The sequence below is a fragment of the Hemicordylus capensis genome, chromosome 10 (assembly GCF_027244095.1).
Source record: "Hemicordylus capensis ecotype Gifberg chromosome 10, rHemCap1.1.pri, whole genome shotgun sequence".
Classification (NCBI taxonomy): Eukaryota; Metazoa; Chordata; class Lepidosauria; order Squamata; family Cordylidae; genus Hemicordylus; species Hemicordylus capensis.
The window spans coordinates 7,255,048-7,278,784 of NC_069666.1; the positions used below are offsets into that span (position 1 = coordinate 7,255,048).

The 23,737-nt window shown below is 46.5% G+C and overlaps 1 protein-coding gene across 9 annotated transcripts in view; it reads left to right on the top strand.

The window, feature by feature from the left end:
- AGBL1 (AGBL carboxypeptidase 1) overlaps positions 1-23,737 on the top strand; it is a 371,201-nt gene that overhangs the window by 242,715 nt on the left and 104,749 nt on the right. The gene's annotated exons all lie outside the window — the stretch shown is intronic.

The window sequence follows — 23,737 nt, forward strand, 5'->3', positions numbered from 1 at the left end:
GGTCAAACTCATTTCATGTTGAGACCTCTTACATCCTCAGTGCATGTTCTAACACAGGTCTTTAAAACTTGTGGTGCACATTTCAGCCATTAAAGCTGTCCAGTCCTAGGATGACAGAGCCTACGGGCAAACCTAGGGAACCAGAAGGCTCTGGAAGCGGACGGGGCGGGCAGGAAGCCGTAAGGCAGACAAGACTCCAAGGTGCATCATCTGAAGAAGCAGGATTGTCAGATACCAGGCTTTCAGGACCCTGGACAGGTCACTGGCAGCTGGAAACATGTTCCAACTGACTCTCAGCTCCAGCTAAACCCCCCTGGAGCCGACTGTATCGCTGCCTGTCTCTGCCCTCCTGGTAGAGGGGTGGAAAGTCTTCAAGGGCACTGATGTGGCAGTCTGTGTTCTATATGTGGCCACCGCCAGCAGCGTCCTTTCTCCCCCGCCACCCAGGCCTAGGCCCCGAGACTGCCTCCTCATCGGCCACCTCTGTGGTGGCTCACCTCACCTGCCACTGGGCTGCCACATCCTCAGCTTCTGCCACTGCAGAAGCAAGCAGCAGCTCCTAAAGCCCCAGGAACTGCAACAACAGATCCTCCACTGCACACTATGAAAATTTCACAGGCCAGTGAGGTCTTTATAGTACCAGCACTGGGCAAAGCTTGGGAGCCATCGCTGAGGCTCCTGGAGCTTTGGGAACCACCACAGGAGGTGGTGAGATGGCAGGGGATTGGGGAAACCTGGCGTTGGGTGGGGCGGTGGAGAGAGGCAGCCAGTGTGGAGAGAGGCAGCAGGTGAGGGGCCCCTGCCAGTGAGCGGTCTGTGTTTCTAGAACATGGCCACTCAACTCTACTTCTTCCCCTGTTCAAGAGGCAGCCTTGGGCCTGCACCCAAGCACTCATTCAGCTCATTCTCTTGGCCTGGCATGTCTCAACATGAACGTACAAGAAGATATTTTTCTTCAATAGTCTTGCTCTCTGGTCCTACGCATGTACATCAACTGGATGAGCATGTAACAATGGTGAAGCAAGAAAATCTGATCATTTGCTAGGCACTGCAGCCCACCCAATGGTCTTTGTTCAAGTGACCCTGCCCCCTGTCTTTAGGACTGAAGCAAAGTGTGCCACCATTTCATTGCCCTATTTCCCAGTGGCAAGATTGTTGGGGCCGGGGGGTTCATTCTGGCAATTTTGGGGAAGAGTTAGTCTTGGGTAACTTGTTGGTTTTGGACTACAACTCCCATCATCCTTGGCCACACTGGCCAGAGGTTAGGGATGATGGAATTTGTAGTCCAAAAACAAGTTACTTAAGATTGAGGAGAGTGAAACAGGGGTGGAAGCATGGATAAAGCATAGAAGCTGCTCTTTGTTGTCCCATAAGACCCCTTGAAGTGATGCTACATGATGATGTGGCGTCATTCTCATGGGACTTACTGTTGGTACCTCCTTTATTTTGATCCTTGGAGGACCCCCTTTTGTCAGGTCCCCTTTTTCTCTTCTTCCCTCCCAAGCCCTCAGAGTTTGCCGGGGAGGGGCTTTTTGACACCTGTTTTCCTCCTTCAACCCTCGTTGAGCCTCTCTTTGGAGAACCTCAGACTTCCTCTCTGGAGGACCCCTTGTGTCTGGAGGAGCCACCTTCATCACCGGCCTGAGCTCCCTGTATAGCCCTGAGCAGACTGGGCAAGGCAAATCCCCACCCCCGGAAGTCCCACCCCTGCAGGCACTTCTGGCTTTGTCAGCCCCGCCCTCAGGCACTGTGGTATTTGGGCCCACCATGGAGTTGTCTGGAGGCCCAACGCTAGCCAATGGTGTGGCAGTTCATGCCTGTGTGTCAGGAGACCAGTGTTCTCCCTAATTATTTTCATCTGTGTGCAGAATGAGTTTTGTTCTGGGTGGCAGTATCAAGGCAGTGTGCGCACATGTACATTCACAGTGGGACCTTGATGATTAAACCTGAGCAGGATCTAAAATTAACTGAGTGGACATTAAAAAAAAACTTGTGAGCGCGCGCGCACACACACACACACACATGCCTTGGAGGCAACAGTGGTCAGGGCCCGTCCTGACCACTCTGCTCCCTGCCTTGTATTTGTTGGACTCTGCTGCTGCTGCCCGTGGCTCTGCAGGCATGCCCAAGGAAGAATGGGTTATTTTCACCAAGGAGGCCAGCCCAGGGATGGGTGAGTCCCTCACGCCAGGCGTGGTGAAACCCCAATACATACAAACATGGTAAATGGAGACCACTTACCCAGAAGAGTATCAGAACTACCAGGAGGAACATCTTGTTTCTGTGAAACTGTCCGTAGCACAAAAAGGTGACTTAAATTGTTGGTTTGGGGACTTCTTCCCCTTCCCCTTCCTTCTCTCAATGTTTTCATGCTGGAAGTTCTCATAGGATAATGTTTGGCTTAGTTATATTTCATCCCCCCACACCAATACTTTCCAACATTTTTTTCCCCCAGCAGCAGATATGCCCCATAATTTATGGAGGGTTTCCATTCTCTCTCTTCAGGGATGCTTTCACAGCCATTAGCACCACCTGTTCTTGATGCGGGAAACCATATTTACAGTCTTGTTGGTAGTTTTTAATGTTTACGGTGGGAGGGGGGTGGCAATAGCCTTAAAAATAGAGACATTTCTTTAGATTAGTCATGCTCACTTGTACATGTGACCGTATAAATGAAGCAATTACCGTGTGCTCCCAACACCAAGCGGCCACGGACAGCTGCCTGACAAGCAATCGCCATGTCATTAAAGGGAACCATTCAAGCTTGGCCAGACGGATGGATTCCAAGCATAAATCAAACCCTGTCAGAACTGGAGCTGCAGATGCTTTTGAGTTAAAACAACTTTGAGATAGGGAAAGAAAAACCCCAAGCACCTGGCTAAGTTGGGAAATTAAATAAGGCAGATAGTTGTTGCTTGAGGAGGGGTGAGGACGGAGGGATCCAACCACTGGAGAGAGAGAAGACACTATTAATAAGAGACGGCAGAATTAAGTCCATCAGCATCACAGGAATGTATCTTGACCCCAGAACTGCACAAACATTCATTTGTCCCTTATTCTTTTTTTGTTGGCTTGCCTTTATCTTCATAGTCTCTTGTCATTTGAGTGAAAAGGTTTGGGAAGTGAATGAGATGTATGGAAATAACAGAGAGAACATTTATTCAACAATATACTCTTTAGACCAGATGGGGAAACTTTTCCATCCATCCATCCATCCATCCAGGTTTATTAGTCAACTGACCATAATACAAAGAGAAAAAGTGTGGTTTAAAATAATAATAAAAAAAACATTTAGAATACAGATGCAATTTAATTATGTAACATAGAGTATCTAGTTTTAATAATAATATTTTAAAACTTGACTACTTTTAAAGTCACTTCAGGACTGGACCCATCATCACAAAGTAAGAAGAAAAAGTATAAGGTGTTCCAGGAAATGTAACTAATAATTGTAACAAATGTTCTCTAGATCCCTTAGAAAAACAACAGTTAAAAAACACACATCCTGAAAAATAGATCCAGTTTCAAATGACAGGGCACAATGTTTGTCTGACTGGAATTCCAAGCAACAGGTCCTCCAGCATCATGGCAAACATATTAAGCCTTACTGGACAGCCAGGAAAACAAATGAATGGATCATAAAACAAATCAATCCACAATCTTCACTCGAGGCACAAATGACCAGGCTCAAACTATCCTACTTCGGACACATTATGCGAAGACCCAGCTCCCTTGAGAATCTATAATGCTGAGGGAAGTTGAAGGAAAGAGAAGAAGAGGATGACCTATTCCCACAACCGTGCGGAACTGGGGAGACCCCTGACCGGGAGACTCCAACAAGCCTCCTGGCCTCAGGGGTCTCCCATCCTGGGACTTCCAGGGGCTGGGTGGCCGCTGATCCCCACCACCTCTACTGGCTCCGTGATGGAGCCGGTAATCGTGTGGGCGACTGATCCAGCCGCCAAGGGATGGCTCCCTGCTCGTGTGCAGGAGAGCGGGCTAAGCCTACTCTCCCCACCGAGCCCAGTTAGGCTCTTCAAACATTGATCATGTGTAGAGCCTCGCTGCCTTAAAAGATGGATGCTAAATACAGTTTATACCTGTATTTACCCCAAAGAAAGAGGAATCTGAATCTAAGACGATCTCCACATATTTAACAGGAAATAACTGGGTGGGGGGAACCTTGCCATAGACAGGGGCAGAGCCACCATTGAGCGAACAGATTCAAAGAACCCGGGCCGCCAATGGAAAAGGCTGCCAAAGCCCTGTGGCTCAGGCTGCAAAGGAGTCCAGAGCAGAGTTGCCAGAACCTAAGGGGTATACTCATGGGTCAAATGGGCCATAAGCCAGAATTTGGCTTTTAAAAAGCCAAATCTGGCCACCTAGGTCCAGAGCGAACTCCCCTCTCCCATGCTGGGGCCTCCAAGAGCCCGGGCAAACTATCTGCTGGTTATTTCAGGCAGCGCAGACTGCCCAATAGAATGTTTTTCCCTTCCTCTCCCTCTCTGGGGGGAGAGAAAGGGGAAAACGTCCTATCAGGCAGCCGACGCTGCCTGAAATGATGTGCTGAGAGCTTGTTCGGGCTCTCGGCAGCTCAGGCCACGCCCCTTTGTGTGTGATGTCACATGCAAAGGGGGCGTGACCTGGGCTGCAGAAAGCCAGAATGAGCTCTCAGCATGACATTTCAGGCAGCGTTGGCTGTCTGTTAGGATTTTTCCCCCTTTCTCTCCCTCCAGAGAGGGAGAGGAAGGGGAAAACATCCTATCGGGCAGCCGACGCTGCCTGAAATGATGTACTGAGAGCTCATCCGAGCTCTCTGCAGCCCAGGCCACACTCCCTTTGCAGTCTGCATTGCCTGAAATAACTAGCAGATAGTTCGCCCGGGCTCTCGGCAGCCCCGGCATGGGATGGGGGAGGTCGGTCTGGGCTCCCCCGGAGCCCGAGCCATGCTCCTGTGTTTGTGATGTCACACGCATGGGCGAATGCAGAGGGGGCCGCAGAATGGGGCTGGATGCAGGCCGCCACTTGGCTGGCTCTGTGCCTGGTCTTAGATTTGGGTAAATATCGCAGTTTAAGTATATTGAGGGGTTATGTGAATATGCTTGATATTGTGATTCTTGGTGATAAGTGTTCTGTGAATTTTTTTTTTAAAAAAATAGTTAAAAAAAAATTCCACAGAAGATTTGGGGCGTGTTTTTCTTCCAGCTTCGATAAAATGCTGGGCAAGCGATCTGCCATCCTACCCAAATGGAGGCTCGCAGATTATCACTCCCCCCTCCTCCTACCTTGAGGTTTGCCAACCTCAATTCTTGCTGGCACACGGTTGTTTCTCAGGAGTGCACGTGGGGCTTGGAGCCTGGTTGGATGCTCCTCCCACCCACCTATCAGTCATGAGAGCAAGCCCAGGATAAGGCAGTTCATATGTGAATGGAATAGCCAGCTACACAATTTGTTGGTCTGCATATCTGTGTTGATTGGGGCCTTCATCTCTGCTCATGCTTGTTGTACAGCAATCTCTCTGGCCTCTCCCCCGTACATGTTTCCCTTTGCTTCAGTGCCTGATGTAGTGAGCATCTCCCCATGACAGCAACTGATTTCACCTGTCAGGCCTTATCTGTATACATGCCCTTTAATCCACCCTTCCAAGCTGTTTCAACTCCACGTCTGCTCCAGCTTTTTTCTCTCGCAGAAGAGAGTGTGGAACTGACAGCACACCTATCTGCAGCTGTATTCACCTGCTCAGAGGTGGCTCAGTGCATTTGGAAAGGGCAGCAGCGGTGTGAAAAGCATGGTCAGAAAGCACGGTATTGTGTGAAATCAGGATTTGTCATGCTTCTTGAGAGACTGTACAATTTGACCGCTTTTCATGCTAGACATTCAGTGATCCTTTAGAACAAAAGTCCCCGTAAGCAGCATGATTGATCCCCATGGCAAGGTTGTCAACATGCACTTTGGTTTGGAGAGAGGAAAACCTCTAAAATGGTGTGTGTGGGTGTGTGTGTGTGTGTGGAGACTAGATTCTAGGTGCCCACCCTATAGATCCATCTTGGATTGGGCCCTTTCCTATCCAGTCCCTGATGGATATATGATAAGACTGAGCTAAAAATTCAGAAACAAACTTCCTTTGATTTGAACATGAGGCTTTTATGAGGGGCTAAAAGGTTTCATGAAAACACCTCCCTTTACCATTTTCATCTTTTTCACCATTTGTTCATGATTCTGGTGGCAGTGGGTGACCATGGTCTCTGCTCTTGCTGGCTTCTCTCTCTCTCTCTCTCTCTCTCTCTCTCTCTCTCTCTCTCTCTCTCTCTCTCTCTCTCTTATATTTTTATACCACCTGATATGTACATCTCTAGGTGGTGAATAAAACATTCAAGAATGTTTTGGATAAGACATTCAAGTGAGGGCAGGAAGAATTGCCTCACTCCGTAGCTAGATCTGACTATGTTGCATTGTTGTGAAGCCAATTCAGAATGAGAATATTACAGAGTTGGCTTTGTGGAAATGCCCCATAGCCAAATAGATTAAGCTAAATAACAACATTTGAAATCAACTCAGTGTGAGAGCAGTGTTTTCTGATCTCACTATGAGCTGGTCTTGTGGTAGCAAGCATGACGTCCCCTTAGCTAAGCAGGGTCCACCCTGGTTGCATATGAATGGGAGACTAGAAGTGTGAGCACTGCAAGATCCTCCCCTCAGGGGATGGAGCCATTCTGGGAAGAGCAGAAGGTCCCAAGTTCTCTCCCTGGAAGCATCTTCAAGATAGGGCTGAGAGAGATTCCTGCCTGCCACCTTGGAGAAGCCGCTGCCAGTGTAGACAATATTACTGAGCGAGATGGACCTATGGTCTGACTCAGTATATGGCTTCCGATGTTCCTATGCCATTAGGGTGTCAACACAGTGAGAAAAATGGTGCCTATCAGGAGTACAGACCTTGTTGCCAGTAAATACTTCACCCCCTACCACCACTGCTGAGCTAGATGGACCAAGGGCCTGATTTGGTAGAAAACAGCTCCCCGTGTTCTCTGTGCTATGGAATCATCCCTGACGGTCTCATTGCTGTTTTGCTCACAGATTCTCCCCACACACCACAATCACCTCAGACCTTCAAGGAGTTCTCTCTGCTGAGAAGATTAAGTACCAGCATGCACTTTGGACATCATGTTTTTTGACAATAGCTTTCATGCCTCATTTGCTGGAAAAGTGATTAGGTTCTAGTCAACACTCTCCAAGTTCCTTCGCATTTGTCATGACCAATGAGGGAATGGCAATCGTGATGGTTTCCTCTCTTGCAGCAGGTGTTGGGGAAAGGCAAAACCTCCATTAGGCTTGGCTTCCTCCCTTTTCTCTCTCAGCTTGGCTTTTTAGTTTTGCTCCCTTCCTTTTTTCTGCTCTTCCTCCAGCATGTTCATGTTTGAAAATCTTGTACATGCACTTCAAGAAACCTTAAGCCATTTGTCCACAAGTCAACTGCTGAACTAGGTCTGTCTCAAATGGTGTTTGGGGTGGAATTATGGCATATTTGGGAACAGATTATTCTGGGGAGGAATATCAACATTTCCAGAGGGTTCAACAGAGGCCATTTCTTCCTACAGGCCACCTATGTCTAATCTATGTCTAAACATGAAAGCATGCAGAGCTTTTAAAGAAGTCTTGGGTGTATTGATGCAGTCACACTGACTCATAGGTTTTGTAGTTTACAGAAGGTTTCTGCTCTGGTCCAGTGGGGAGCACGAATACCACCCAATAGTGTCCGCACTCTAGAGCAGGACTGCCAACTCCGCCTGCAGATGTTGGAATACAACTCTCATCACACCTGACTATTGGCCACTGTGACTGGGAGTGATGGGAGTTGTAGTCCAAAAGCAGGTACATAGGAACATAGGAAGCTGCCTTCTACTTGTCCATCTAGCTCAGTATTGTCTACACAGCGGATTCTCCAAGGTTGTAGGCAGGAGTCTCTTTCAGCCGTATCTTGAAACTTTCTGCATGCATGCATGCAAGCAGACAGGTGCTCTTCCCAGAGTGGCCCCATCCCATAAGGGGAATCTCTTACAGTGCTCACATGTAGAGGCTGTTCTCACAACCAGCCTAATACTGCCTGGGCTTTCCCAAGCAAGATTAGGCTGGTTGTGAGAAGCGGCAGGATCCTCACAGATCTCTCTGCTTCCCACCTGCCTAACCCACTTAGGAAACCTGGCTTTTAGCTAAGGGTGCTCTTGCACCCTTGGCCCAGCTACCAGTAATTGTGTGATAGAGTGCCCATCTGCTGTGGGAATCCCAGCAGATTCATGCTGTGCACTGCATTGAGGGATGCCTGGAGGCTGGAACAACAAGTTTCAGCCCTGGATCCCTACACCCTGCTCTGTGCTTCACAAAGCTTCACGGATCAGGGCTGTCTGTGTGGGCTTGCGGGAGGCCCACTATGGAGAAAAGTTCAGTCATCTGGGGAGAAGGTAAGTTAAGTTCAGCCTCCCCCACCCTCCTCCGTGCCCTGCCAGGATGATTATGTGACCCGCCCCATAGTCTCCCATTCAAATGCAAACCAGGATGGATCCTGCTTAGCAAAGGAGGAAATGCATGCTTGCTACCACAAGACCAGCTCTCCTCCTAGCTGTAGAGCCCAAGTAGTATAGCCCCTTGAGCATTGGTTCTCAACCAGCAGTACTCTAGATATTGCTGAACTAGTGTGGCTTTAGTATGGTTGGGGATGATGGGAGTTGTAGTTGAGCAATATCTGGAGCACAACCAGTATAGAACTCCTGCTCTAGCGAGTATGTTGCTTTGGCCACCCAATTCCGTGAAGAAAAGAGCACCTTAAAAGGTGGAGCGTCTCTTCTCTTCCACCCTCTATATTTACTTGCCTCCTGATATTCATAGCAAAGTGTGCCAGCCCTCTCTTCCTGGAACACCAGCTCAATCCCGTCATACTCCTCCGAGGCTCAGTCAAGCCGTGCCGGCAGTAATGAAAATGTTTGGTATTCAGATGGACTCCACATTGGTGTCCACAGGTGGGCCATTTTAATTCAGCAGCTTTTCATTAACGCTTTCTCGAGCTGTCTGTGCCTTCCTCTGTTTGCTCATTTTCGTATTATCCGATTGACATTTTTTTTGATTATGAAATAGCCTAGGAACTGCACAGCCCCTGAGATAGTTATCAAACGCCAGACCAAGGCTCAAGTGCCAGGCGGGGTTCAAATTGTGCACACCGTTGCCGAGGTAATTAATTTATCAAATACCATCTAATAAATCTGAGGAAGGGGTGGGGGGTAGGGATGGGTTGAAACAGAGGCGGGAGACATCAAAGCTGGAAGCTTCAAACTCCTACTATCATGTCGCTTGTTAATATGATTCACGGAGGTGATTCAAATGATCTGTGAGCAAATAACCATGTCCCAGGGCTCCGCAGATGCAGATTACCCGAGTGACATTTTTTGGATGTTGAAACAGGCAGGAGAGGCATGGCCCCCGAAATGTTTGCCAAGCACCAGACTGAATGCCAATCATACCAGCTCTGGCACTGCCTGCTATCAGGATGTCTGGGTCTAGGTCCAAGCCATGGGGTTGCTTCTCATGACCAGAAGCTGGGGGGTGCAGCCCAACTCCAAGACCCACTCATATTCCTGAAAAATGGCTGTGTGTTGGCAAAAGTCCAGGAAGGAGGAGGGGGAGGTGATTGTGTGCAGGATGTGATTTATCTCAACCCTCAGAGCAGTGCTGGGTAAACAATGTGGGTAGGCCACCATGGTCCTGTGGGGACTTGATCCTTAAAATGAGCTCATTGTGTGCAATAGACAGTAGGCTCCACCCCTTGAGCCACCATTTTCCACACTGCAAAAAAGCTAATGTGATGCAATCATGCATTCTTTCTATTTGAATGTCTGTCTATCTATCTATCTATCTATCTATCTATCTATCTATCTATCTATCTTTTGTGTTTACTACCCAAATTAGCATATCATCGTGATTTACACACAGGTTGCCTTCAGACATAATGCAGGAAACACACCCCCCCCCCCCCCGCTCTCCCATCGACGTTCAGACGTTCAGGAGACCTGTCATTCTGCAGTCATTGAGACTGCAGAGAGATGAAGGAGATGGCTGTGCGGGCTTCCTTTTTGACAGAAGGACAGTTTGCACAGCCAATTGGGCTGAAGTGAGGGAGGAGCTTCCTCCCTCAACTTTGGGTCTGTGGAGCCAAAGCTACAGTGCCAGTGTTCAGATGTAATGCTGACACTGTAGAACCAGAGGTAACAACAGTGAATCTCCACTCTGAAAAACCAAAGGTTCACTCCACTCTGAACTCCAAAGGTTCAGCTTGGAGTTTGGGAAGGGAAACCTTGGGTCCCTTCTCACACCTAACTCCAGTTTCAAGCCTCCTGTAGTTGGTTATTAACTCACAGTAGAGGGGGAGAAAAGGGTGGGGCTAGGAGCCACCTAGTGCACAGTATCTTTGAGAGCTCGGCAAGCTATCATAGCTCCACTTGCAGGCAACCGCCTAAGGGAGCAGTTGTTTTTATACTTGCCTGTTAGCAAGGGGGAAGTAAAGTGAAAAGGGGATTTTTAGTCACCAAAAAAAAAAAAAAACTTTTAAAGGGTGACTTGGTGGCAGCAATAACCTACCAGAACCCCTGTTTACCAGAATCCTTTCTTTTGGGCCTTGAGGGTTAAAGATTAAAACCCCAGTCAGCTCAGAGCCAGAGGTGACTCATTGAGGAAGCCTCCCTCATGCAGAGCTGGTTAGATCTGACCAGCCAGTTCATCGTTAACATGGTTGAGTCAGAAGAAATTCTTACACTAGCTTTGGCTCTAAAGAAACTGTGCTGTTCCTGTCCTTGTCATTCTTTTTAGAATGGGAGTTGAACAGAAAATGAAATGTTATTTTGTTCTGTTGTGATTTCTGGCTGAACAATTAATCTGTGGAAATAAAACACACCTTGGTCCTTGCTTGGAACACCCAGTGCCATTTGTTAGTAGAATCTGAGCAGGGCGAACCAGTCAAAGGGTGCTGTCCAACCAGAAAGGTGCTGAAATAACAAGAAGATTGTGATCAAATTGCTTAAGAGAGGAACATTTTCACAACAGTCCAAGAGGGAAGAAAGAAGCCACAACCCATCATCAGCTTTGTTATCAGTGAGTGGGAAGGGAGCAGTTGTGAATACAAAAGATGTGTTCATACAGAGCACTGGTCTTCAGCTTGGCTTCATTTTCTTTTCCAAAAAGGGGTAACAAAAGAGGATGGGCCTCCTGTAGCTTTAATCATTGCTAGAGAGGATTTCAGAAAGTGTATCTACATGATTTACTGCATTGGCGATAGGCCTTATTGGACTGCCAAGGGTCCAGAGTGGTTAGATGGGCCCCATACAGATCCCCGAGATCACCTTTGTGCACATAGGTAGGAGGGAGGCCCCTGAAGGGCAGTTTGGGGGTGGGACCATAGCTCAGTGGTAGAGCATCTGCTTTGCATGCAGAAAGCACCAGGTTCAATCCCTGGCACCTCCATGGAGCACAGAGAAAGTCTTCCTGAAACGCTGGAGAGTCACTCCCAGTCAGTGTAGACAGTAATGAATTAAATGGACCACTGGTCTGACCCAGTAGAAGGCAGCTTCCTGTGTTCTTTGTTGAGGGCTCCTTGAAACCTGGATCTGACTGAGTTGCATCTATCAGAATTTCACCTACTGTGACACTATTATCCTATTATCCTCCCTTGCATCTGGTCACCCTGGAGAGGTGATGAGCAGAAATATGGCTGTGCCTGGTTAAACATTTGAAGTGAGTCCCACTTTGCACATGGCAGCAAAAGGTGAATCCCGGGTCTAAAAAGACTAGCAATACAGAGTTTCTTTCTTGCATTTCCACATCGGCCTTCCTTGACTCTCTTTGGTACAAACTGCTGCTTTTGCATGCTAACACTGTCACTCACCCTGTTTAAACAACTTATCTCATAAACAGCCAGCCAGCAATGTCCTTGGTTCATCATTAAAAATGTCCTTGACGGTACCATCAGCATCAGGCTCTGTGATGCTCATCTCTAGTAACTGTCTCTTACAGTAGCCATTATACTGAAGGCTCTTGTAGATTTCAGAAAGGAGGGGCTTTTTTATTACTTCCCTCGGAGTGGGTGGTGGCCAATACCTGAAGCAAGCAACGAGATGGAATTTCTCTTGTATTCTTTGATCCCAAGAGATGTACATGCCAGAAATGGTGGGCAGGTAAATAAACTGGAGTGTTTAGTGGAGCCGGATACTAGCAAATCCAGAGCTTAGAGGCGGTAAGTCTTGGTAGCCTTGGACAAAGAATGCAAGATAAGATGCAAGCACAATTTGGAACTAGATCTGGACATAGGAAGCTGCCATCCACTGAATCAGACCATTGATTCTTCAAGCTTAATATTGTCTACACTGACTGGCAGTGGCTCTCTAGGTTCCAGGCAGGAGTCTCCCAGCTTTTGCTAGAGATGCTGGGTATTGAACCTGGACCTTCAGCGTTCTAGGCAGATGCTCTTCCACTGAGCTGCAGCCCCATCTGCCAGTCTGCTTCCATTGTGCGATGTGCCCTTGCCTTTTACAGGAGTTGGACCTCATCCCTAAGCATTACTCAGAAGGTCCATGCTAGTCAGATCCACCAATCTCTGAGGCACCCAGAGACAATCTTGTGGGAAGTCTACATTTTGCTTTATCCTACCTTCTTCACAATATACATATGTATTCCATTTTTCTCCATGGATCTCAATGCAGCATTTGTGGCTCTCCTCCCTTGATTTTATCCTCATGGCAGCCCTCTGAGGTCGGTTAGACTGAGAAGCAGTGAAGATCTGAACCCAGGTCTCCCTGGTCTTCATCCAGTGCTCTGATTGCTACACCTCATTGGCTTGCACTGAACAGCAATGAAATGGAATGAGGCTGAAGGTCTTCTAGCAATTATCCCAGAAAGGAGAGGAAAGTACCATACATGAGCTCCCTTATGTCAGCAGGTCAGAGAGCTGAGATGAACATGACTTCTCTTCCTCAACCCTGGCAATACCTATATAGCATTTTGAGTGCAAGAGTGCCCTATGTTTTAATCCAGAATAAAAGTGCTCTGGATATCGGAAGGCAGAGATTAGAATTGCCACCCAGTTCCTGCTAAATCAAAACGTTGAGATGGATTTTTAGATCCCTGCATGACTGAAGCACCAGGACTGTGGCAACTTTGTGGGAAAGAAAAAAGGTCATGAAACAAATGGAATTTCTCACGGAGGCTCTGCCGCCCATCTTTACCAGAAGTAAGACATTTATTGACTGCTCCCATTTATAGCCCACTTTTCTTCTATGACGGAACTCAAGACTGACTCGCATTTCTAGCTAGCAAACCCCAGGCACAGATGGACATCTCTCCCATTGCTCTTTGTGCTTGACAGAAACAGTTGGAACCAGAAGCAGCATCTGTGAATAACCATCCTCTGGCTCCCTGCTTTCTACTTAATGGGTTTTATTGCCCTTTTCAGGGCGTCGGATGCTTGCCATTCTGGAAGTGTCCTGGTTTGAGAACAACGTGTGCGAATGCCTTCTTCCTCATTTAGCCCTCTCTAAATGGGTCCAGAGTGGAGATTAATAGGCTAGGAAATGTGTTTCTGCTCCGCGGACAGTAAAGGAAATTCAGTGGAACTAAATTAATCATGACATGGACTCCAAGAAGAGAAAAGAACACTGGGGACTTAACTCATAAATTAGGTCAAGATCAAAGTTCAGAAGGGGATTTTCCAGAGCAGCATCTCTTCTGGTGTTGCCAGGGTTTGATTTCAAGACTTCCTGGGTAAGGCCAAGGTCTGAGAAAGGCAGGGCCTGGCAGAGAGGATCAGCGATGGTAGGGCAGCTCACAATATTGGCATCAGGGTTGGGGAAGAACATAAGAACAGCCCTGCTGGATCAGGCCCAAGGCCCGTCTAGTCCAGCATCCTATTTCCTGCGGTGGCCCACCAGATGCCTCTGGGAAGCCCACAGGCAAGAGGCATGTGCATGCCCTCTCTCCTGCTGTTGCTCCCCTGTAACTGGTAATGAGAGGCATCTTGCCTCTGAGCCTGGAGGTGGCCTATAGTCACCATCAGACTAGTAGCCAGTGATAGACCTCTTCTCCATGAATTGGTCTAAGCGCCCTTTAAAGCCCTATACTTTAATCTGGGAGCTGCACATGCTCCCATTTGCTGATTATGTGGCTGTTCAAAACAAGGTTGGAGGCAGGAAGCTTGATTGTGAGCTTAGCCCCAACTGGGTAAGATGGGCGCACGTTAACAAGATTCTATATCTGAATGAGATAGGAGGAAAAACTGTCCACCCAGCTGAAGCTTAGCAGACGATCGTGCTCCCTGCCTCCTACCTTGCTTTTTGAATGATTATGACTGAGAACTGGGAGTGCTCACAGCTTCCAAAAGTGAATAGGACACTTGTCCTACCCAGTTAATGAGGGGACAAAGCCATTTCCCCTGAAGAAGAACTGCTCTTGAGGTATAGCAGATTAGCATCGGCAGCAAACCACCCTCAGAGACACCCAGCAGGCATTCTCAGAAAGCTGCTTCTTGTGTATACACATTTGTTTAGCGATGTCTTGTTAATGAACTAGCAAACCCCTTGATGAATGCTCATGGAGACAAGATCATCTATGCAAGCCAAAGGCTCCCCGCTTCCACGCCTCCTCTTGCTCTTCAATAGATCCCAGCATGAAGGCAATCAAACGTTGCTCTGAAAATGTTTTGAGTTGTGCCCTCAGCCACTTAGGACGCGGTGTGGTATTGGATTTTCTGGATGGCTGGCACAAAGTCAAGTGTTCGCTAGCCTGCTTATCATCATTATTTGAAACCTACTGACCTCCCAAATCTTCAGGCTGATTAACCTTCCAAAGTTTCAAAAGCCTTGGGGTCGCATCTATCCCCAGTATGCTTCTGCTTGTGGAGGGGAAGGCTTATGTGTTGAAGCTGCTGTGTGTATACTAGGAAGAAATCATGGTCCAAAGGATGCCTTTTGGATGGCAGCAATTCTCCTCTACTTGTGTCTGAGGATCCAGGATGCGGTGGGCAGAAGGTTGATCAGGATCTCCTTGTAGATTTGTGAGTGTTCTGTGGCAGACTGCCTGAGTCTAAAGGCCCTGGTGTTTGTCTCACCCTACTTTCTCTCCCTTCCCATACCCAAGGCCTCAGTAATGGAAGAGAGGGGTTCTGGGTCACCCTATTCCCCCTTTTATAGAAACGTAGGAACACAAGAACATAGGAAGCTGCTTTATGCCAAGTCTATCTTGCAATATGTAGCTCAATATTGTCTACAATGACTGGCAGTACCTTGGCATGGATTCGCAGAATCACAGTAATGTTGGTAACCCACATTAAACCTAGATTCAAATGATTGTGTGAACAGGCCCACTTAGGCCTGATTTTTCATTGGCCCGTTTAGATTGTGGGGGTGTCTCTAAGGAATCGGCAGGGGATGAGTCATCTGGAAGCCACTCCGGGACTGTGGCAACTGACACAATTGGAATCAGAGAGTCCCAACACAGATCAATAAGGATTTCTTACACCACATATTAACGAACTCTTGAAGGCTATTCCAGTGATCATTCCTGGGGTGGGGAGGGTGGGCAGGGAAGAGAAGGCAGGGATGGACCTACCTTCCCTTCAGATGATCTTTGCTGTTCTTTTCGGTGTGCCACCATGCACCCACACAATCCATGCTGCATGGAGTAGCGCCTATCTCTGGAGGCCAGGACTAATTTTCCTGGCCTCTGGGGGTCCCATGATGCACCACACAAGAAGTGTGGTGCTTTGGGGGATTCCCCTGGGAGTCAGGCACTCTAGGTGCTGGACTGTGTTTATGCTCAAGCTATGTGCAGTCTGAGCATACCCATGACCCTGTAATTGGGGTAAAAGGTGCACTTTTGTCCTTTAACCCAGGTACATAAGAACAGCCCTGCTGGATCAGGCCCAAGGCCCATCTAGTCCAGCATCCTGTTTCGCACAGTAGCCCACTGTAAAAGGTGGGCCACTGTGTTTCGCAAAAGACTAGTCATAGAAACGTTCAGGCAGATGGGCTAGCAGAAACATCTGCAGGCTACTAGATGGTGTGGACATATTTGCAAGACTCCTGTCATGCAAAATCTCTCTAAGGAGCTTTCTCCTCCTAAACATCTCCAAGGAGTTATCCCGACCAGATGCTAATTATTTCAAGAAGAATTTGAGAAATGGAAAGGTGTTGTGGTTTCAAACACAGGCTTCTGTGAAGATTAGGAAGAATTATTCATAAGCCTGTTGAAACCAATGGGAAGTCTTTGCAGTCACTTCAATGGATTTAAAGCCGAGCCCAGGAATGTGGCAGATGAAAAGATTGTCATTCCAAAAGCAAAATCCTCTCCCCCACCCCAGTCCTTCATATTTCAGGTTGTTCCCCCCCCCCCCCATCATGCTTTTGTATCTCATCATGTTTTGTATCTTTCTTGGGGTGAAGCACACTCTGATGTCCTGACTACAGTTCAGAGCATAATATTGTCTTAGTTACATCAGTGCCGTTTAGCATGTATGCCAAGCGGGGGGAGGCAGAGATATGTGGGAAGAAAGACAAATAATCTCTCCAGGATCTCATTCTGAAGACCTTGTGGGAATTTGATGGCATAATTCAAAAATGATGCAGTCTGTTCTACCATGTTAACCTTCCCGTACCTCATTCTGTTGGATGTGTAGATGTAGATATCCTCAGTGGTAACCGCCTCAGGGATAGTCTGGCCCCAAGAAATGTCACTAACTGTCTTGCCTAATGGAGGAATTCCCAATTCACCTCAATATTTCTCTTGGTGACATGACTTGGACGGGGGTGGGGATGAGGACGAGGTCATTCACACAATCTAAAACTGTGTTCTGCCGGGGTTTGGCATCTGTGCGTGCTCCCAGTTTTCACTTGTGTGGAAGCAAGGGAGGAGGGTAGTGTTCCCTCCTCCCTTGCTTCCACACAACCAAAAATTGGGAGCACGCACAGATCCCAAACCCGGGTAGAACACAGTTTTAGATTGTGTGTATGACCTCAATGTCTCATACTTCAGAACATTTTCCCCGCACACCACCCCTTTGCTCTTCTCTGTTTTCATGAGCTTGTAAGTGATCTGGAGGTGCTCACCGAAGGGCTCCTCCTCAGTTCTGTTTATAGCCAAGAAATCCAAGGCTTTCCCATCTTCTGCTCACATAATGCACAGAAAGGAAGAGATTAGGACAGAAAATAAAGTAAGCAATATTACCCGACAACCTCAGATAAAACAGAGGAAAAGCTCAAGGAATGCTGATCTTTATAGGCTCCTGGTTATTACACTGAGTTCTGCTTGACTTTTACCAGAGCTGTTAAAGCATGGCTAACATCAGAATGGAGATGGTAAACAGCCCCTTGCTGGATATCAGCTGAGGCCCACATCCAATTTATTCCATTTTTCAATAACCAAAGGGCTTGTTCTTCTAGTTAGTCTCTTTACGAAACCTGCCTCAGATCTTAGAGTTTCTTTCTACTTCTGTCAGAAATGTCTGTCTTCTCTTCTTTTCAATTAAAGGTGTGAGAACCTAGCTTTGGCCTCCCTACTTTTGGAGGAGTGCTATTGAAGGCAGCATGCTGATCAAGAGATAATTGAGATTTATGTGATAAAACATTGGCAAAAGATGTGATATTGTATCCTGTTTTGAAAGGGCTTGTTAGTAACTAGTATTGATGACTTACTGGCTTTGACAAGGGAAAAAATGAATTTTGAATTTAAGTAGGAAACAAATCTTGGTGAGATGATTATAGAAGATGAACAGAGTTGGCTACAGGAAAATGTAACAAGAATATGATCAGTCAAACTATTAAAGTTTTTCAAAATTGCAGTTTGGTGGTCTCTGTCTCCTGTGCAACTAAGTCATATGGATGATTAAGACATATTACAATCTGCTGCTTGTTTACATACCTTGACAATACAATCGGCTTGTTCACACAATCATTTTAATCTAGGCTTAATGTGGGTTACCAAGATTAGTGTGATTGTGTGAACCCATGCCGAGGTGGGAATCTCAGGCTGTAAACCACCTTTACGGGTTTACAGGGTCACACAATCACTTCAGTATTGGTGATCTAGATCCAAATGATTGTGTGAACAAGCCCAGAGGTCTTTCACAGAACCTTGCTGGGGAAGGAGGGTGGGCTGCGGGGAAGGCAGGACTTCACCCTGGCAGATGAGCAGCTGCCGTCCTCCCCTCTGCTGCACCATGGGCCTGCATGAGCAGTGGTGTGGAGGAGGGAGATACTGGGAGCGGGAGACTACCCCCTTCCTGCATCCCAGGGAGCTCTGGGATGCAAGATCGCAGCCACTCCTTCCCCCTGGCTTGCTGCCCGAAATGGTGGCAGGCTGCGAGGGGAGCTGTTTAACTTGGCCGCGGTTGCCCAGATGATTGCCAGCCAAAGTTAAGCGAGCCATAGGTTCACTTAACCTCGGCTAAATGCCCGGTGAAAAACTCGGATTTGGTAAGGGGGCACTTCACATGTGCAGCCTAACCCAGGTTGGGCTGCCCTAGCCTTGGTTAGGCTGCACGTGTGAATACCCTTCTACGGTATTCCAAGATGCTGTAATATGTGGGTTTTTTTTTTTTAAGATTTAGGGTTTGGCTCATTGTCGGTGCTGTGCAAGACTTCTTGGAGAGCCATTACCAGTCACAGAAGATTGTCTGACTCAGTGTAAGATTGTCTGACTCAGTGTAATTCATGTGGCCTGTGCAGCAATGACAAAGATGTTAGCTACGGGAATGGAGAGAAAAGGGTAGATTCTGGTAATGTTATTAAGAAATGGCAAATGCTAGTGACAAACTGAAGATGGAGGATTTGTTTTCAAAAATGATGGAAATGAGGGGGGAACATGAGGTTTGCAGCACTGGAGCAGAAATCTCAGTCATGTCTTTCAACTTCCTTATTTCATAACACAAGATAATTAAATTTTCCGGGCCCCAACAAGTTTGAGCAAACCAGAATTGGCTTGTGAGCAGCTCATAAACCAAAGAAGGTAGAAGATATCATTCATTCTCCCTGTTAATGGGATTATACCCCTTTTTGCCGAGGGGCTTGTTTTAGGGTATTTTTTAAAAAAAACTATTAACAGGAGTTGACATCCAGAAAAAGTTACTCAGTGGTACTACCCAGGAATTACTCTAAAGCACTACTTAATTTCAATAGGTCTATTCAGGAGTAATTTAGTCTGGATATCGGTCACTATATTGGCTTTCAGTATTAAACCAATTACAGCTGTTTTAGCTGGCTTTTATTGATTGATTGATTGATTTGATTTGATTTGATTTGATTTGATTTCTGTACCACCCTTCCAAAAATGGCTCAGGGCGGTTCACACAGAGAAATAACAAATAAGTAAGATAAACAAAATGGATCCCTGTCCTCAAAGGGCTCACAATCTAAAAAGAAACATAAGATAGACACCAGGAACAGTCACTGGAGGTCCTGTGCTGGGGGTGGATAGGGCCAGTTACTCTCCCCCTGCTAAATAAAGAGAATCACCACGTCAAAAGGTGCCTCTTTGCCCAGTTAGCAGGGGTAACTGATTGATTAGCAGAACTAATTGATTTCATGAGGCTGTTTACGCAGCCAAGCCCAGACTTAACAAGACAAACCTAGGCTTGGCTTCCTATGAGAACCGCCAGGATCCGCATGGATCCTGGCATGGCTGCGGCACTACACCCAGCGCCAAAGCCCGGCTCTTAGCTGAGGTTAAGGGCATAAACACACCCTTAACCCGGCTCCTGGGATCCTGTGTCAATATGAGCTGCTTCCAACACACACTAACACAGAGATGGGTGCCAAATCCCACAGTGCACTGCTCTCAGTGTGTAGTGCACGGTAGGATTCGCGGAGGCTGGCATGAATCCCAGCCTCTGTTTACCCGCGCTGCTCTGGGCAGTGCTGGTCATGTGGGCGCATGGCTTGTGTGCTGCTGGGGCTCAGAGCCGTTGTCTGGGAGAAGGTAGGCCAAGCCCTGCCTTCCCCGCCGTCCGCCCAGCCGCACATGCGCATGGTCATGTGAAGAGTCCCAGCGCTTTACAAATTTGTGTGTAATTGGTTTCATTATTTATTTATTTAAATAAACAAATAAAAATATAAGCTGAAACCAATTACAAAATACACACAACATTTCAGACAGATGTTAGGGTCCTGTTGAGGGAAGAAGTGAAAGAAAGACCAGGACAATTTTTGTATTTTATTTTTTGTTTACTTTCACATTCTTGATTGTTTTAAATTCTTATTCTTACTGTTTGCTTACTGTTGGTTTCTAACAAACAAACAAACACACACACACACAAACAAACAAACGTCACATTTTACAGCTATGTAAGAAATGTCAGTGGAGATGAGAATCATCCATGAATTGGGGCTGTCTCAAAATGCCCTCCCCTTTTTGGTGCCCCATTTGCAGGTAGCAAATATTTATGTATTTAGTACACTGATATCCATGTTCCCTGTAAGAGAGATTCCTAGATTTTGTTGTTGTTGATGATGACGACGACGTCTAGAACTCCCATCATTCCCATCTGGGATGGGATGGCCTTTGGCTGGGAATGATGGGAGCTGCAGTCAACAACATCCGCGAATCCCTATTAAAGGGAACACTGACTGATATCCTGCTTTTTCTCATCATGGATCTCAAGTCGAATACATGGGGTTCCCGGACAGTATTCTACCCAGGCACTAACCATGTCCAGACCTGCTTAGCTTTAGCAAGATGGCTGTATCATATACCCTCAGACCATGGCCTGGAAGCCTGGAAAAATGGTCTGTGTGTGTGCGCGCCCACGCGCCCATCCATGTGTACTCTCAGTGCAACAGTGTGATCACCAATTAGTTAGTTAGTTAGATAGTTAATTAATTAACATACCACCTGAGACTCTAGGCGGTTTGCAAAAATAAACACTATGGAAACAAAATAAGACAAACTGTCACAGCAATTTAGAACATTCAACGCGTACTACAAGCCTGCCCCCCACCAAGTGCCTTAAGGGCTCTTTTAAAGGTTGGTAAAGATATTAAACCACAGATGTCTAAAGGGAGTGCATTTCATAGCCCAGGAGCGACCACAGAGAAGGCCTGTTCCCGAGTCACTGCCGGATGGGCTGGCAGCATCTGGAAACAGACCTCTCTCGGTGGGGATCATGCAGAAGAAGTCGTTCTCTCAGGTAACCCAGTTATTAGAGATTTTCCATCTTTAGGGGGTAAAAATTGCCCCAAACCCCTATGAGCATTCATCCCCTGAGGTGGTACCAATGGTCAACATCTGTGGTCCTGGCTCATAACTTTGCACTGCCTCCCCCAGTTGGAATCCCTCTCTGCAAATCACACGTTCCATGAAGTCCCCTTGCTCCTCTGTCTTCCCAAAAGACAGCGATGAAACTCTTATTCACATGCAGTCATGATATGAATGAGGCTGCTAAGGAAATTCTGAATATCCCTCTCAGTTGGACAGCACAAACACTCAAGGCTGCTTGTTGGTATGTTGGCTTTGTCAGCGCTTTATTGTTCCTGAGTTCTAGTGGCCACATTAAGTAATGATAACAGAAATCAGGTAAAAAGGGCCTCTGTTCCCTTCATTGTCGCCTTCGGCATAAAAGCAGAACAGCCTTGGCAAGGCCGGATAACAAAACCATCAAAACAGGAAGCAGCAAATGAAAAGCAGACTTTTCTGAAGCTGGCCAGCTCTCTGCCTCTCTAATCGAGGGCTCCTTCAGCTTTGCATTTTCCTCACACACAGACACACCCCTGGATCCTATTGATGTGGAACTCACTGTGAAATGAGGCCATTGTACCTTGGTCTTATAATTAGATTAGGTCTCCATTGCAAAATAGCTTCTGCAAAGATCTGAGGTAGATCAACAGGTTCCAAGAGAAAATGCACCAGAATTATGTAGAGGAAGGTGTGGCAGAAAGTCCACGGACTGGGGTTGAGAAGATGCTAGTATACACAGGGTTTCGGTCATTATATTAACCAAACTGGAGTTGTTTAGTATCTAATTATATCAGTTTCTTTAGAAAAATACAAATCTCTACTCTTGCAAGTGCACAGATGTGCTTAAACTGTGTAAGCAATTAAGATAAGCAAAGTAGGCATGGTTAGAGGTTAGCTGGGAAGGAGAGCAGGTCTTCTGGTAGCAAGCATGAATTGCCCCTTTGTTAAGCAGGATATGCCTTGGTTTGCATTTGGGTGGGTGACTATGTGTCAGTTTTGTAAGATATTGCCCTTAAGGGATGGGGCTGTAGCTCAGTGGAAGAGCACCATGCAGAATGTCCCAGTTCGATCCCTGGCATCTCCAAGTAGGTCTGGGAAAGTTTCCTGCCTGTAACCATAGAGAAACTGCTGTCCGTCCGTGTAGACAATACTGAGCTAGATGGACCAATGGCCTGAGTCTGTATAAGGTGGCTATGTTCCTATAGTTTGTACAAGAACAGACTCTGTTCAAAGCAGAGGTCCTGCAGGACCTTATGTCCTCTGCAAGGTGATTTTGATAAGCAAGAAGAGCTTTGCAGAAAGTAATTGCATACCAAATAAAAGGCAGGGATAAGACCTTAAATATGTTGTTCAGCTTTAAAATACGATGTCAATGAAAAACCTTCATGTTCGTGCTCTCATCGTATTTTTAAGTTTGTTACCCAAGAGGAGTTAACAAGAGTAATGGAAGCAAGGGTCTAATAGGCTTAATAAACAGATAGTGTGGATTAAAGCTGCACAAAATATTCTCAAGTTTGGGTAGAAATTCTGGTGTGGTGAGCATTTCCGAAAAACTTCTAGATTCTGTGAATATTCACGTTTCTTTTGATGACTTTTATTTGGTGTCGTCATTTCCCCCAATGACTGCTTCTTTCTGGGATTAGTTACCACTGTAATTCCACCCAGTCAGGGATCACAGTGTGAGCAAGATGCTAGTGTGAGCAGGATGACATCACAATGCTCTGAAGCCAATAAAATTCAGCTCTGTGACAGCATGACTGGAGGAAAGTGAGAGTACAAGCAAATGCATCATATGTGAATTCTTTATCCAAGTATTCTCCTCCTGCAAAAATCACTGAAAAGGAGAGGTATTTTATCACTTGTGAAATGCTCACAAAAATCTGGAAGTAAATCTCACTCTTTTGGGTTCCCAAATGAGTTCAGGGGATGTATTGGGACCAGTTCGAACAAGTTTCATGGAGCTTCGCAGATCCAGCCCTATAAAGTGGAAGGATATATATCTCTTTGGCATTTTGTTGTTCAGTGGCTTCTAGTCACCTCTATGACAAAGAGGGGTTGAAGTCAGGCAGAATTTAGTGCTGCAGTTAAAGGGATAGTTTACAGGCATCCGATACCATCCATGTTCTCCAGCTGGTTAGTCCAGATAAGACTTTTACACAACCCTTTCTTCCTCCAATGTCTGATAGAGTCAGCTACTATTTACTGTGAGGAGAGATCTATAGTTTGGACATGGAAAGTGAATTTTAAAAGAGGCCAGAGCTAATTATGAAATTCATTGGCAAAGTTGCCAGGTATCAATGCCAGTTTTGAGAGCAATCAATGCAGAGCAAACCAACTCTATTATAGCCTGGGGTTTGGGGGAATCCCCAGATCCAAGGTGCATTGGGGTAGAACCTTATTATTTATCTGGTGATGCAATTAAAAATGGTACCACTATGCAAGCTTTAGGAATATCACTGTAGGAATATCACATTAACCATATTAT